At 40.3% G+C, this 14,153-nt stretch overlaps 1 long non-coding RNA gene across 1 annotated transcript in view; it reads right to left on the bottom strand.

Annotated features, from left to right (window-relative positions):
• Positions 1-11,761, bottom strand: part of LOC130165662 (uncharacterized) — a 133,453-nt gene extending 121,692 nt beyond the window's left edge. The window contains exons 1-2 of the long non-coding RNA XR_008826880.1: positions 11,652-11,761; positions 11,253-11,498 (exon numbers count right to left, since the gene is read on the bottom strand). This is a non-coding gene — a long non-coding RNA (uncharacterized LOC130165662). The remainder of the gene's footprint in view (positions 1-11,252; positions 11,499-11,651) is intronic.
• Between the last annotated feature and the right edge of the window lie 2,392 nt (positions 11,762-14,153).

Here is a 14,153-nt window from a genome sequence, read left to right as displayed (position 1 = left end):
TGGTTTGTTTCATTTCTTACATGATGAAAGAGGGGAAAACAGCTTGCTGAGGCTCAAGTCATATCCTCAGCACAGACAGCATGTTAACACAGTTAAATTGAAAGGTTGTGTAAGCTGTGAGAATGTCATACTTTTAAACTATAGCAAGAGTAAGATAAATATCTATCTTTACTTGATGAAGTAGAAGCATTTACACATCCGCTGTCCCTTTGCGTTTCTAAATCTCAAGAGTCAGGTCTTATTGTTGTGTTTTATACATGGAACATACAAATGTGGATCCACCTTTAAAAAGGCATCACATCTACCTTTGTCCTCATTTACACTTTCGAGTGTCAAATATCAGGATAAATCCCGACGAGATTTTAGACACTTCATTCACACCTAGCAGCATGTGTCCGTTTGACAGATCATAAATCTGGGTTTTCCCAGGTTACATGGAAATCCAGGTTGGCTATACGCCTTTTGGTGTCTGACGGAAGCCCCAGAGGAACAATAACATATAAGCTCTGGCAATTTAGTTACAACAATAACAATTTAGCAGCTAGCTAACAACCAGCCATGAATGAATTGTATTTATAGGCTACAACCCAAACAACAGTTGCATTTACGCTTTACATCGTTATCCAAGCCACCCAAGTTTAAACAGTGTCCTCTGGCTGCTGATTTATTACACAGCATGTGCCACTAATCCTTTAACATCTACTATATGAATGTTATGACAGGTTGAGATGACAACGCCTGATTTATATTCCATTTTTAAACATCCCTTACAGTCTGGTGCACTGCACCTCTATGAACAAAAACACCAGGTGTGCTTGGATTCACCATGACAACGCATGACCTGGCAATTTCTTTCTGGCATTTCTGCCTTTTCTTTGATAGACAACTGTAAAGAGCGGTGAGAAATACAGGGAACAACACACAACAATCAAACTGGAGATTTTGTAATTTCACTATAAGGCAAGAAAGAGCACTTTTAGCTGGTCCTTGTGACAACACCCTCAAAGTACAACCCCTGATCTGCACCATATAATTGGTTTTCTTGAAAGTGCAGAACAAAAGTCTGCCTTTCTTGTATTCTTCTTCTTTAAATTAGAATCTAATAAAAATCTAAAAACTGGAACATATATGCCGTGCACAAATATAAACTGTTGGATTTGAGAGTTTGCTACTCTTGTGTTCCGACTGCACATGCTCATGCCTGCTACAAGAACTCCTGAACTAATTAATTAGAAAACCAAACACGAGCTTGACGACATGGGGAGGATTGCAGGAAACTTGCAGTAATCCTCTGTGGAAAAACAGCGATGTGGAGTTTTAACGCCCCGCTCTTCTTAAGTGATTGTGACAGTACATTTTAGTGGCAAAAGTTGGTCAAAGTCACGTAATTTACTCCTGGTGTAAGACAAGTGCAAGGCAACAGACCCTCCCTGAAACACTTTATGGAAACCTGGTCTGGGAGAAGTGTTTTCGAAGCCCCTGCAGCACCACAGCTTTACGCTGCACAGAAGAATAACAAGCCCTGGTGAACGCTCAGCTGAGTTGGCAGGAGCAAGAGACATGGGAATCATCTAAGAGGAAGAGAGCCCTGGGGTATTGAGGAGAAAGAGGCGAGCGAATATGTTTCCTCTGCAAAACCAATTAGCAAATGACTCCCCGCACCCTGCTCTTGGAAGCTGAAAAGAGAGAACAGAGAGATATAAAAGGAATGAGAAATGGTAACACAGCAACACTGTGTGTGTCTGTGTGTGTATGTGTGTGTGTGTGTTTGTGTGTAGGTGGGCGGTGATAGACAGACTTTAAGTGTACCGTGCACGCTGTCTGGTTGGTGTGGGCTTCATCCTGTGCTTTCCCAAAGCCCTATTACCCATAAGACACTGATACACGTCCATTTAAAATGAACCCGCTCCTGTCTGGTGAAAAGAGAGGAAAACCACGCTCTTGCTTTGACAGATGCACACGTCACTGGCTGCTGCTTCAAATGAAAAGCATGAATGAATTCTTTTGTGAAAGACTTGGTTTAAGTGTCTGTGGACACACCGGCAGCTGGATTACAAAAGCCGCTGCGATTCAACAACTGGAAAACATGATGTCATACATTTTATATTTCATATTTCAGTCAGTCAGCTGACCGACCGACTTACTAACAGACTGTTTTTGGTACCTATCCATCTGCTCTGTTAAGATATTTATAAATGATGCATGAAACTACATGGAATACAAGTCGTTGGATCACCAAGGTCATTGGGATTCATCATCTGGGGAGCATGAATGTGTGTGCCATATTTAAAACCAATAAGGCTAATAGTTTCTGAGAGCCAACGATGGGGACCACATCAACGTCTGCCTGGACCAAAGTTGTGGATCACCACGCTGGCTGACTCTAGAGCCATTGTGCTAACATGGCAAAAAACTGGTACAAGTTAATTTCACAAAAGAAGTGTAATAAAATTTCGCTCGAGACCATTGAGGTGGTGTAAAACTCTTAGTCTTTACCTTCACCTGACAAACCCTGATGATTTCACTGCTTCGATGTGCTGAGCTGCTCCTGCAGGCTCTCAAAGTGAATCTGTCAAGTCAAACTGTCTCCAGGATGGATAACACGCCTGTGACGGTTTCACTCCAAACCTTATGACTGACAGGCGCAGCAGCAATCAAAAATGGATAGGAAGTGGCTCGGAGTCTGTACCTCAATGAAGAACAGGCGCTGTACCCTGTGAGGCAGTCATGGGTTTAGATATGAGGTGGAGGCGGTAACAATTCCCACACAAATCCACCATCCACATCTACCCATCTAACATATGGAGCTGGACTCAGCCGTCCTTTTGATAATTTCCGCAACAGGAACTGTCATCCAAGCCATCTGATTGGTCAAAGATGCACCTCAGCCCTGCTGATAATTCACCGAGCAGAGCTGTCCATGCTTTATTGATTGCTACACCAACTGTTGCAGCAACAAGGGAGCTAGTTAGTGAGCTTTCTGACTCTCTCCAATTCCCGTGTATTACTTTGAAGGGAGCGCTGTTTGGCTGTGTAAGTGGTGTACAAAGCAAAAACTTAAATTGGTCTCATTAGCAAAGAAGTGCGTCAACCTTTCGCTCATAAAACACGACACAAAAGAAAGTTACCACCGTAACCTTTATCATTGTGAGTTTCACAATGAAGCCGCACATTTACAGAAGCCAAACACAGCTACCAGTCAAACTTCATAAAGAAACAATCATCATACTGTGATAACAACATCATTCAGGACCAGGTTTGCATACAGTAAATGAAGGTTGCCGTGGATATTTTGCAGTGTCTTTCATGCAACGTGCACTTGCAATCTGTGTGAAATTAATGTCTGATTTACTAAGGCAGCAGCTACTGTAATTACGCAGTCAGCGACTGGGACTGCCTACTAATCGTATTTTGTGAGTGAAGGAGCGCCTAATGCACACTGTGGTAGAAATTTCTCAAGGGTTTAGCTATTAACAAGCTCAGGAAAGAAAAGAAAATTCAGTGATGCTGAAATACAGTAAGTAAGTAGATTGTAAAACATTTCACATGGCTGCAATTCAACTCTGCCTGAGGAAAAAAGATAAATCTATAACACAATATACTGGGAGACGCTGAAGAAAAGCTTGGCTATAGTGAAAAGAAAATGAGCAACTGCAACAGGTGAAACTGCAGGAGAAGAGAGATGAGTCAGACAAAGCAAACTTTCTATGTCACTGGCATCAAATAACAAATACGTGAAATATCATATAATGTTCATTTCGGTTTTGGTTTCCAATAAGCTGCTTTTTTTGGTCTGTGAAATAACTCTTCTTTTGCTTTTTGTCCCTGACGCTTACATGGATGATTGTCTGTCAGAGGAAGTCCTGACCCTAGCAAATAGCATGAATATTAAGGAATCCAAAGCAGAATCGACCACCTTTGCTACAATTATTTATTCTAAAAGAGTAACATAGCTTTAAATTCACTTTCCAGTGTTAGTTTAATAAAGTGACATTTATTTTTATTCTGTAATGTTTATTGCACCATTATTTTTTTCCTTTTCCAGAGAAAACTGAGCAAATCTTTCATCTAAACTGCATCCAATGTGCGAAACATCTACAAGGTAACATCAGACGCTGTGCGCTTAAGGCAACCTCATGTTCAACTGCCACCCCCACCCCGACATGTAAATACTGGGGACTGAAGTCCCTGCTTTCAATTTAATGAAATGAAATGAAAAATGAGTCGTTCCCGGACAGTATGGACATTAAAACGAGAGTTGCATATGTAGCTACAGTTGAATTCTTGACTGTCAGATGTTATATCTCTGAAATGTGTCTGATAGATGGCAGGAGAGGCAGAGGAAAGGAGATCAAGTGCATTTTCTGAATTCATGAAGGCGGGTTCAAGCTAAAACGGGGGGTTCAGTTGCTCTTTATCTAATTAGTGATTACAATCTGCCTAAATTGAGGGACAAACTGCTCCTCTATACAGCCGAGTGGGTGGGTTTAATATCACGGTGCAGTTTCTGTGTTAACACATAAGTGGTACAGGTGCCAGCATTGAGTCATATGGAGCTGTGCCTGTTATTAGCAGCTAAAGCTCTCAAAATCAACACCGCTAGTATGCAACCAGTGAAAGTACACAAGGTTCACTGGACGGAATTCCCACTCGCTCTTCTTGCCAAGCGCCCACTCGGTGATGCTTTTGAAAATGCACAGATGAAAGTCTGTTAGTTTTAGTGATGAATGAATGCTCCTTACTAGCAGTGGGTAAAGGGAAAGTTAGTTGGCGAGGAAGAGGACTGCAGGTGAGATTCTGACCATTATACAGCTGATATGTTGTTGAATAATGGAATACATGGCAGATCTCAAACCACCTGCAGGCAATACTGAAATATCAGGTATAAAATGTACATAAAATCAGGTAATTCATGTACATGAATTAAGGTTTATATTTCTGTACTGTTCATTATATAATTGAAGCAAACATTTTCAAATCAATAAACAATAAGTATGAAAGAAACAACCTAATAGAGTTGTAGTAAGCCAAACTCCTGAATCCAAAATACAACTACACATCCTTAATGAACATTAATGCTAACATGACAGAGAGTTAATGAGATTTTGCAAACCACATTTAAGGATCCCTGCACTAAAGGTTTATTTATACTATCAGCTACACATAACTATTTATCAGTATCTGTACATCACTTTCAAATTTCCCTCAAAAATATCAGATAATAACAAGGGAAAATAGCTCAAGGCAACTGACCACAAACGTCATTTTGGAAAAGGACCCACTTCAATATTTTTTAATACAAACTCATAAAATCGTCTTGTGGCTCACTGACCGTCTCCACTCCATACCAACATTGCCGGATGGCAAAAAAAACAAATAATTGTAAAAACAGATTTACTGCATTTCATGGAACTATCAAACATTGAAAATGCAAACTGTGGAGTGCTGAAAATGTTTTTTAAACATGTGAATGGTTGGGAGAGGGTCGCCTGAAGGTCAGTGCTATGGTTCAAAGTACATCCACAGGTGAACAAATTGACTGCAATGAGCTCTGAGTCTGGAGCAGCATTAATCAGATGGGCTACAGGGTGCAATATGCATCGTGGCAGGTAAGTTAACAGGTAACAGGATTGTACCATAAACCGTGCCACATTAAATTTGAGGATATCCATACCAAATGGTGATTTGACCACAAACTTGTGAAATACAGAGATTGTGAGTCAGCAGTCAAATGATTGGATCATTAATGGAAGCGTTAAGGTCAGTTTCCAGTAATACATTATTGACATGGTCACACAAAGGGCTACATCACTGCACCCCTACCAACACTGCTCCCAGGCCACACAAAACAGGACTAATACATGCAGAAAAATGGTTTGCTATTTAAACTAATTACAAATTCTGTCACTAATCATGTTATGAAGTTTAATAAGACATGATTAAACCCTTCTTTGTTCCCACTGCTACTTTTAAAAATACATATAAAGTTTGATAATCGACAGGTGTGTAACTAAACTCCAGGACACCATGGACCTTTAAATGAAGAATGAAAGAAAAGACAATTGACTTGCACATATCTCAAGCTGAGATCAGCCTGGTGGGATGACATAAAGTCTTGTGCAGTGGAAACTCTGTCCTCCATCAGCAACTACTTCCAAGGTGCCTTTGAGTTTGTCACTTAACCCCCCCCCAAACTGCTCCAGTGGACCAGCTCAGTGACCATCAGCACAAGCCCAGAGTTGTACTCTGCAGCTTCCAAGTGAAAGTCTGTGCAAGTGAGTGCGAGTAGACTGAGTTTTTCAGTATGGAGAGCAAATTTGCTGAACAATTTTCATTTGGATTAATTTGACTTAGCTATTTTTTTTAATAGATAATAAAAATACAGCATCATATCAGGGCACATTCGGGTGGCAAAGTAGGTTACGTTTGCATAATAATAAACGTGGAACGAAGCCATATCATTTGCCTTTGTCTAAAGCTTTGATAATATCATCTCGCCATGACCTATATTCCGAGTTCATCGTTTCCCAGCTGTGCTACATCATCTTTCCCCTCCTTTTTTTTTTCTCCCCTCTCCTGTGTTATTTTTTGCTTTTCCAGAGGACACTGATGATTCATTCTCTAATTCACCAGTTTGGGGTATATGTGTGGAAAATGCAGAGAGAGGGAATAGTGCGAGACAAATAAGAGGAGGAGAACAGATAGAGAAACAGAAGCAGAGAGGGGGTAAAGAGATAAGAGGGAGAGATTGTGAGCCAAGGAGGGAGACTTATGAGCTATTTTTAGTCCCCAGCTGTGTGAGTCATTCTGAAACAGAGTCGAGAAGACCACTGGTAGACAGTAGAGGAGATGGGATTGCAACACGTCGCCGGTGACACCCATGAGGCCGTGAAGATGTTCTCTCCTATAGACAAACATGTATTATATATGTACATCAGTGTAGCTCGCAATGCTGCACTGGATTAGCATAAAGCTCCATGGAAAATTATTCTTAATTGAGCGAGCCTTGATCTCGTGTTCTAAAGTATGTCGAGCGGGACACGCTTTACAGCTTTTCCCATCACTGCGGTTCATTTATTTCGCTCTCAGCCAACTATCTGATGCACGTGAGAGATGTAAAGAAAGTCTATATGTTGGTTTTAATCCACTTAGCTCTCTGCAAACACTAGTGTTGTTTTCAAGTCCATCCTTAGGCACTAAGCTGCAATTTAATATCTTCAGGTTGTATGAAATCAGGGCGGCTAGTTAAACATGTAAAGTCAACTGGGCTGAGCCGTCTGTACGTCTGTAAGTCCTTCACTAAACTGGGTGAATGTCTCTTGGCAGATAAGAACTGTGCTTGGGCAGAAAGCTCAGAGCAGCAAAGCTTTGCAGCTTGGGAGAAGATGCTGTCAGGAGAGTGTGAACTGCAGTGGAGATACAAATATGAGGCAGAGAACATTTTCACTGCTTAACTTTAGACATAAACGTATCTTCTGCTTTTTTTTTTTTTTAGCTTGTAGGTCAGAATGATATTAGGTTCAACTTTCTACTACTACATGCTGAGGGAGATAACTTTTTTTTCTGTTTCTGCAACTCTTGTAAACATCATCTCTCAAAAGAAAACAGCAACAGAGTTCTGGTCAATTAATAAAGGAAGATATGCTTCAACCACCCGTCTACGCTCTCGACAGGGAGAGAGAAAGTACAGTACATCCACTTGTTAAAAGCTGGTGGAAATATCTCAGAGTGTCAGAAACAATCTCTGCCCATACTATCACACAAAAACAACAAGGTGAGTAATGCTTGTATATCCTTATCCATCCCCCACCCCCTTTGGTACATGAAATGGTTTGGTCCGGTCCCAAACCAACTGAAACGGTACAAAGCTAGCACTGCATTGAAGTTGATGAGAGCATCATGTCTCACCCTCCTAAACAGAATTGTTCTTCCGAAATTGGAAGAAAAGGAAAGAAAGACAGGAGAGAGAAAGGGAAAAAGCGACAGCATGGCACCAATATTTCTCAGATGAAGGTGGGTGTAGTCTCTGAGTGGTGTTAGTTAAACTGTCAGCTCAGTCCACAGTGAAACAGGCTACTATTGCTCCACTCACATCAGTTACTTAATGTCTTCACAGACAATTCAGAGCATGTCGCTCCTCTTTTAGCTGACGCTTAATCAATACAGGCAAACTTTTAGTAAGTTATTCATACTAAATCAGACCCAACAGAAGCAGCTTCAGGCTCAGCAGCCCTCTCCCCCCATCCCCATATCCCCATATCGCTACCAATGAACAAGCCCCACTCCCAACTGAAGGAGGAGGTGATGTCACTTTGCATGATTGCAGGAAAAATAATCAAATCCAAACACTTATTCTCCATATACGGATCATTATATGAAACAAAAAGCGCCAATAGTCTGTATTGGTTACAGAGCTTGGATGTGTGTAGCTAATGTTTCAAAGCGTTCAAATCAGGTCTTTACCTCAATCACATGCAAAATTGAAACCTTTGAATGAAAGCATTTTCTTTCTCCAAAACATTTCTCCTCTCTGCTCTTTGTAAATGGAGGAGCGTCCTTGACAAAAAGCCAAATTGGACTCAGTACAGGGAAGCTAATGTGAGCTGGGAAGAAAGAGTCAGGTGAACTCGGAAGGATGACTCAGTCGCAGGTGAGCAGCCAGTAATAGGACAGATGAATTGATGTTAAAATAAGCACATTTTAATAACTAGGATATGGTTACTCTTCAGTATTATGTGTGTTTGATCTGTGACATAAATCACACAGTACAGTGAATACAGTGTGTGGTCTTGTACAAGCTGTTTTCTCTTTTTCTTTCTCTCTTTCTTCCTTTTTTCTTTTTTACATTTAAATAGGAAACTGACAGATATTTGATAAGTTGAACGTTTTAAAGCATCGTCCTACGCAATTAAAGCTTTAAAAGAAAGCTCTGCAGTTTTGAATCCAATCTAATTTGAGAAAGGCATCGGTGGTTTTTCGACAGGTTTTATTAATTCTGTGTAATAGCTGATATTGTGTTTTTATTCAGGCACAGCTTTGCATCTGTGACGCCAAATGATTCCTTTGTCGACTGAACCTGCACACAGACATATCTGCTACGTCTTCTACAGTGAAATGTTTCCATGTGTCGTATGGTCATGTCTGCATGAGGTCCTCCTGCAGTGATATAACTCCATTCTGATCTCTATTCCCCAGTTTTATATGCAGGAATCATCCTTTCCTCCTGCAGAGGTTTTGGCAAACCTTAAGAGGCTGTACACGGTGGGAATGATTAAGGCGCCGTTTGAAAGCTCAGCCCATTTGAACTCTGTTCCCTACCCTTCCTTTTCTGAATCATCATCTTATGAGCACAGCTAACGTTCCTTATCTCCCTTACACCTGCCCTCATTTCTGCTTGCTCCCCTCCACCATCACCACCACCACCACCACCATCTCTCTCTCCCTCTCTCTCTCTCTTTCCATTTTTCTTTACAGTCCCAGATTATATTTCAAGGGAAGATGAGGTTATTGTGTTTCTAACCCCATTGAAGTTAAAACTGCACAAGGGAGGAGGCAATCTCTTCGGAAAAGGTGATTTGTGCCAGAGCGGATGATCAAGTGTGTGTGTGTGTGTGTGTGTGTGTGTGTGTGTATGGCGTGGGTGGTTGGTTTTGTGAGGGTTGGGGGGGGGCACACTCAAAAATGACGCAAAAGACTCCCGTTGAGGTAAATCCACAAATAATGGGATGTATATGTTTGATCTTTGGAAGGTTCAAAGGAAAAAAAAAAATCATAAAATGATGCAACTTCTATGCCACACTAGCCTGTTTTATTTTGGATGGAAATCAGTATTAGAACTGTTCTAAGTGAAACGTTCTTTTTTCCAGCGTTGAAGCGCTGTGTGTGATGAATAAATACAGTATGAATCCTGCTCTACATTCAACTGAAACCGAAGACCTCCGCAAAACTAATTCTATTCATATTTCAAGAAATTGACTCCTCTTGTTCTCGCGGAATCAGGCATTCTAAGAAATGGGGAACTCCGACGGAAATTAGCTATTAAAACCACTTCACAGTCAGTCAGATAAAACCAAAACTTTCACTGAGAACCAATATTGTCTGGCTCATTTTTGAAGTTACACAGTGTAACGGTGCTTTGTAGCCGTGGCTCCCGAGCTTTGATGTCTGATGGACGCTCACAGCCCTGTCAGCTGAGCTCAAGTATCCCTTCATCGGCACCACTCAAATATGTTCTGAGTGGAAAATAAACTGGATAATATTCAACACTAATTAAATAAAAATGGATATGGTAAGCATATTTTTATAGGACCAACATACAAATATAAAATACAAACTGTTATCTGCATAAATATCCACCCGGCCAAGTCAATATTCATTATATGCAGCTTTGGCAGCTCACGAGATGCAGGTGCATCTATATTACAGTAAATTTAAATCCATCGACCCCACACAGGTAATCTCCATTTAACTAATTATGTGATGTCTAACCAATATGATTTAGGGGTGTGTAACCCCTCCTTCCCACTGGATGTAAAATATTAAGCTGAGCTACTATTTCAAAGTTTTTATGCACAGGTTCAGAATACTCAGCGTTTGTTGCTGAATTTGCTAAACCTCCCTGTACCAGTAGTTGTTATTATTACAGGCTACAATGTAACAAATAAACATGTGTAACCACAAAATAATTCTCAATAAATAATAGCGCGGTGCATCCACTGTGGGACTACGTCACTCATACACTGCCAGTAATGTCTGTATTCCCCCAGAAACAATGGTGAGTGTCTTTAATGTAAATAAACCTTTCAGAAATATTCTTCTTTCACTGGTATTCTCTCAAGTCTTAATTATGCTCAAAACAAACCGCTTTTCTGTTGCTTCACAATATTAAATAAACACAAATTCAATACCAGTGCAATTAACCAAAAGAACATACGACAAACCAAAAACCTATGTGTGTGTTTATCGGTGTCTATGTGTGTGTGTGTGTGTGTTTGTGTGGAAAATGCAGTGAGAGGGAATAGCGCAGGACAAATAAGAGATCAGATAGAGAAACTGAATGAGCTTATTTATCAAACACAATAGAAAACTCTCAATCCAAGAATGAGTGGTTATTCAGTTCAACCTTTGGAACAGTTTGAATTATTATCAAGCGCCTGGATTTCTAACTGTTGGGGCCCATGAGCTGGTGCACATATGAAAAAAACAAACCAATCCTTAGATACTTAAGGCTACTGACACAGTCAGGTACTCACGCGACCAGGACGCATGCAGGTCAGAAGAGTCCAGGAGCAGGTAGATGATGTAGCAGGTCCAGTGGCTGAGTCTGTCCTCACAGGCAGAAGCAACAGATGCCAGATAACGGCGCTCCAGCGACGTCCTCCTTTCCTTCCAGTCCTCTGTGAAACGTGTGGCTGGCGATCACAGCTGACTGTCACTCCAGACGGTGCTGGCTTCAACGTCCACGTTTTACAGTCCGAGTTACACTTTTCACACAGGGACTGAAAACACATGCAGTTTATCAGACCGGATTTCCACTTTCAACTTCCGGAAAACTGAGTAACTGACTTTTAAATGCAAGAGAATACTTGCGCCGATACTTTAGTATTTTATATTTATTTTATATATATAAATATTAGTCATAATAAACTTACCTGTCACTGCTCCATGTGTTGCACACACCCCTTCTTCTTCACTTGCTCCTCCTTCTCCTTCCCTATTTTCCTCCAAGCTGATCTCTGATTGGCTAAGAGTTAAACGCTTCCTGAAAACAGATTGGTTTACATCACATGACTCAAAACAAACCGAAAGCATATTGGCTGAATAAACAGAACACTGCAAGTAACAACAAACAAAAGATTATGGTAAATGTAGTTATCTTTAGATATATGAAATAAAACACTCTTTTATTTAGCTGTATTTTGTAAGTCCCTACATGTGTATTAAACTATTAACTATAATTTGGATCATTTTGTAGAAGTCTGCTTTCACTTTTTCTGTTGATTGGTGTCAAAAGCCAAATTCAATCCCCTTTGATTCAACACTGTGAAACAATTAAAACCTGAAGACTTCTAAAGAGGAAAAGGAGAAAACTGGAATACTATGTAGGATCAAAAGAAGACCTGTTCCCGCTTCACATCAGGTAGGAAATCCGTTTTTTAGTCGCAAGTGCAAAAAATGTACCATGACTACCACTGTCGGCCAGATTACTCAGACTCCCCCATTTCACTTAGACCTGAACATGAATAATTCACAAAGTCATTAACCTAAGCAATTTGCCCATAGCCCTCTCCTCCAGCCTATGCAAAAAAAGCTCTATTTGTGGAGCTCTAACCCAGAATATGTCTGAGTAAATTTCAGAGGTTTCAAAGTTTTCTCTGGGGCAGCGGCGGCCTGCCATGATGATGAAGATGATGACAACAAAGATTTGTTATATAATTCAGTGACAGGAACGTCTTTTTGGGGATGTTACAAACAGAATATGCCTGCGAGCGCGCTGTGTCATAATATCTGTGGGTTTAAATAAAACCAAATAAACCCCAAATAATAATCTCGTCTTTGAAGTTGTATTCCAGGGCTGGTAAGGAAATACTAATATGAAGATAGTCCTGCGTCATCTTCAACCTTGATTCGTCCTCTAAAGCAAAGTCTAACTTCTACATTCATATATGTTTGACTAATCAAATATAACACCATCACACATACATGAGCTTCAAGGCATATTCTAGTAGAAAAATTATACATGACATCTGTCCTGAAAGTTTTCCCGTCTAAATGAAGTCGAAAAGCACATGAGCGAATATCATGTACTCCACACAGTAATGAATCTTATTAAAAAATAAGCATATGACATGAATGTTTCATGACTTTGAATAATCTTGGTCCTGCCCTGCCCTCTGTCTTAAAAAATGTAAGCACAAAATATTGATGAATGTTCTCCCGCTCGACTGACAGAAATGGCATGCAATAAATCATCAAACGTCTGAAAGGGATAAGAATCGATATGTCATGTCTGAAATTACACTTTACCCAGCTCTGACATATGCTTAATGTGCAGAATCAAGATAATATCTCGGGGTGTCCGTGAGATTGAGTGAACTAATGAATACATATGAGATAGGGTTCACGTTAAACTGCACGGGTCCTGGTAGCATCTCATGGAGCGATGTACATGTGGGTGAGTGATGTGATCTTATTATCAAGATAAACATTTTTAACCTTGAAATTACCTTTACTTGGTCCTTATCTGGGTTAATGCTTCCCACTGAGCGTTCTCAGAAAGAGATTTAACCACACACACACACACACACACACACACACACACACACACACACACACACACACAAACACCACTCTCGTCTTTTCTTAAGAGCTTCATTTTAATGCCAAGATGGCTTCCGATCCAAAAGTCACTGGCTTAGCATTAGTACAGTACAGCGTTGTCTAATTTCTAGTTTCACATCAACACATGTTTTTTACATGCCCAACCCAATTTGATTTTACATGTCAGACATGTAGATAACTTTAGATATACTCTGTAATACTGTAACTAGAGAGCTTCAGGCTGTATGGCATGATTTCTGTTCATATTTGTTCCACTGTTTCATTGTGCAGCGTGTGAGGCCGCAGGGTTTTAGGACTACATAGCTGCCAGTGAGTTCAAAACAGACTACTGCAGGGTTTTAATGTTGTAAATTCAATTATAAAGATGGTTATTGACCAGAATCAAATGAATTCCTAACTGGTCCAAAGAGATTTTGAGGCTGTGTGACAGGCATAGCCAATAATGTGAAAACCGCTGGTATATTATAGGCTAATGATTTCTCCACAGGGCTTGAGGTTCTTAGACTGTGGACAAAACACAAACAACACTATCAAAATAGTGCTGTATAACATTGTTTTGCCCATTGGTATGTGACTATCAATAGGAACCTATTTCACATAAGAACCCCTGCTGTGAATCTGCTGCATGAAAGTCCAAACATCTGCTGTGACCTGCTTATTACATGGACTGTCTCACCTACAGTACGGACCTTGTTGCTTAGAGTACGTTGAGAAATTAAAAGATATGAAAGCTTTTAGTCATATTTACACATGACTGGGGTAGTGGTTATTATTATAAAAGAATACTCCAATTAGCATTGCTGTTGTTGACT

The sequence above is a fragment of the Seriola aureovittata genome, chromosome 24 (assembly GCF_021018895.1).
Source record: "Seriola aureovittata isolate HTS-2021-v1 ecotype China chromosome 24, ASM2101889v1, whole genome shotgun sequence".
In the NCBI taxonomy this organism is placed as follows: domain Eukaryota; kingdom Metazoa; phylum Chordata; class Actinopteri; order Carangiformes; family Carangidae; genus Seriola; species Seriola aureovittata.
Note: the sequence above shows the minus strand (reverse complement) of the source record. Positions and strands in the feature narration are given on the sequence as shown.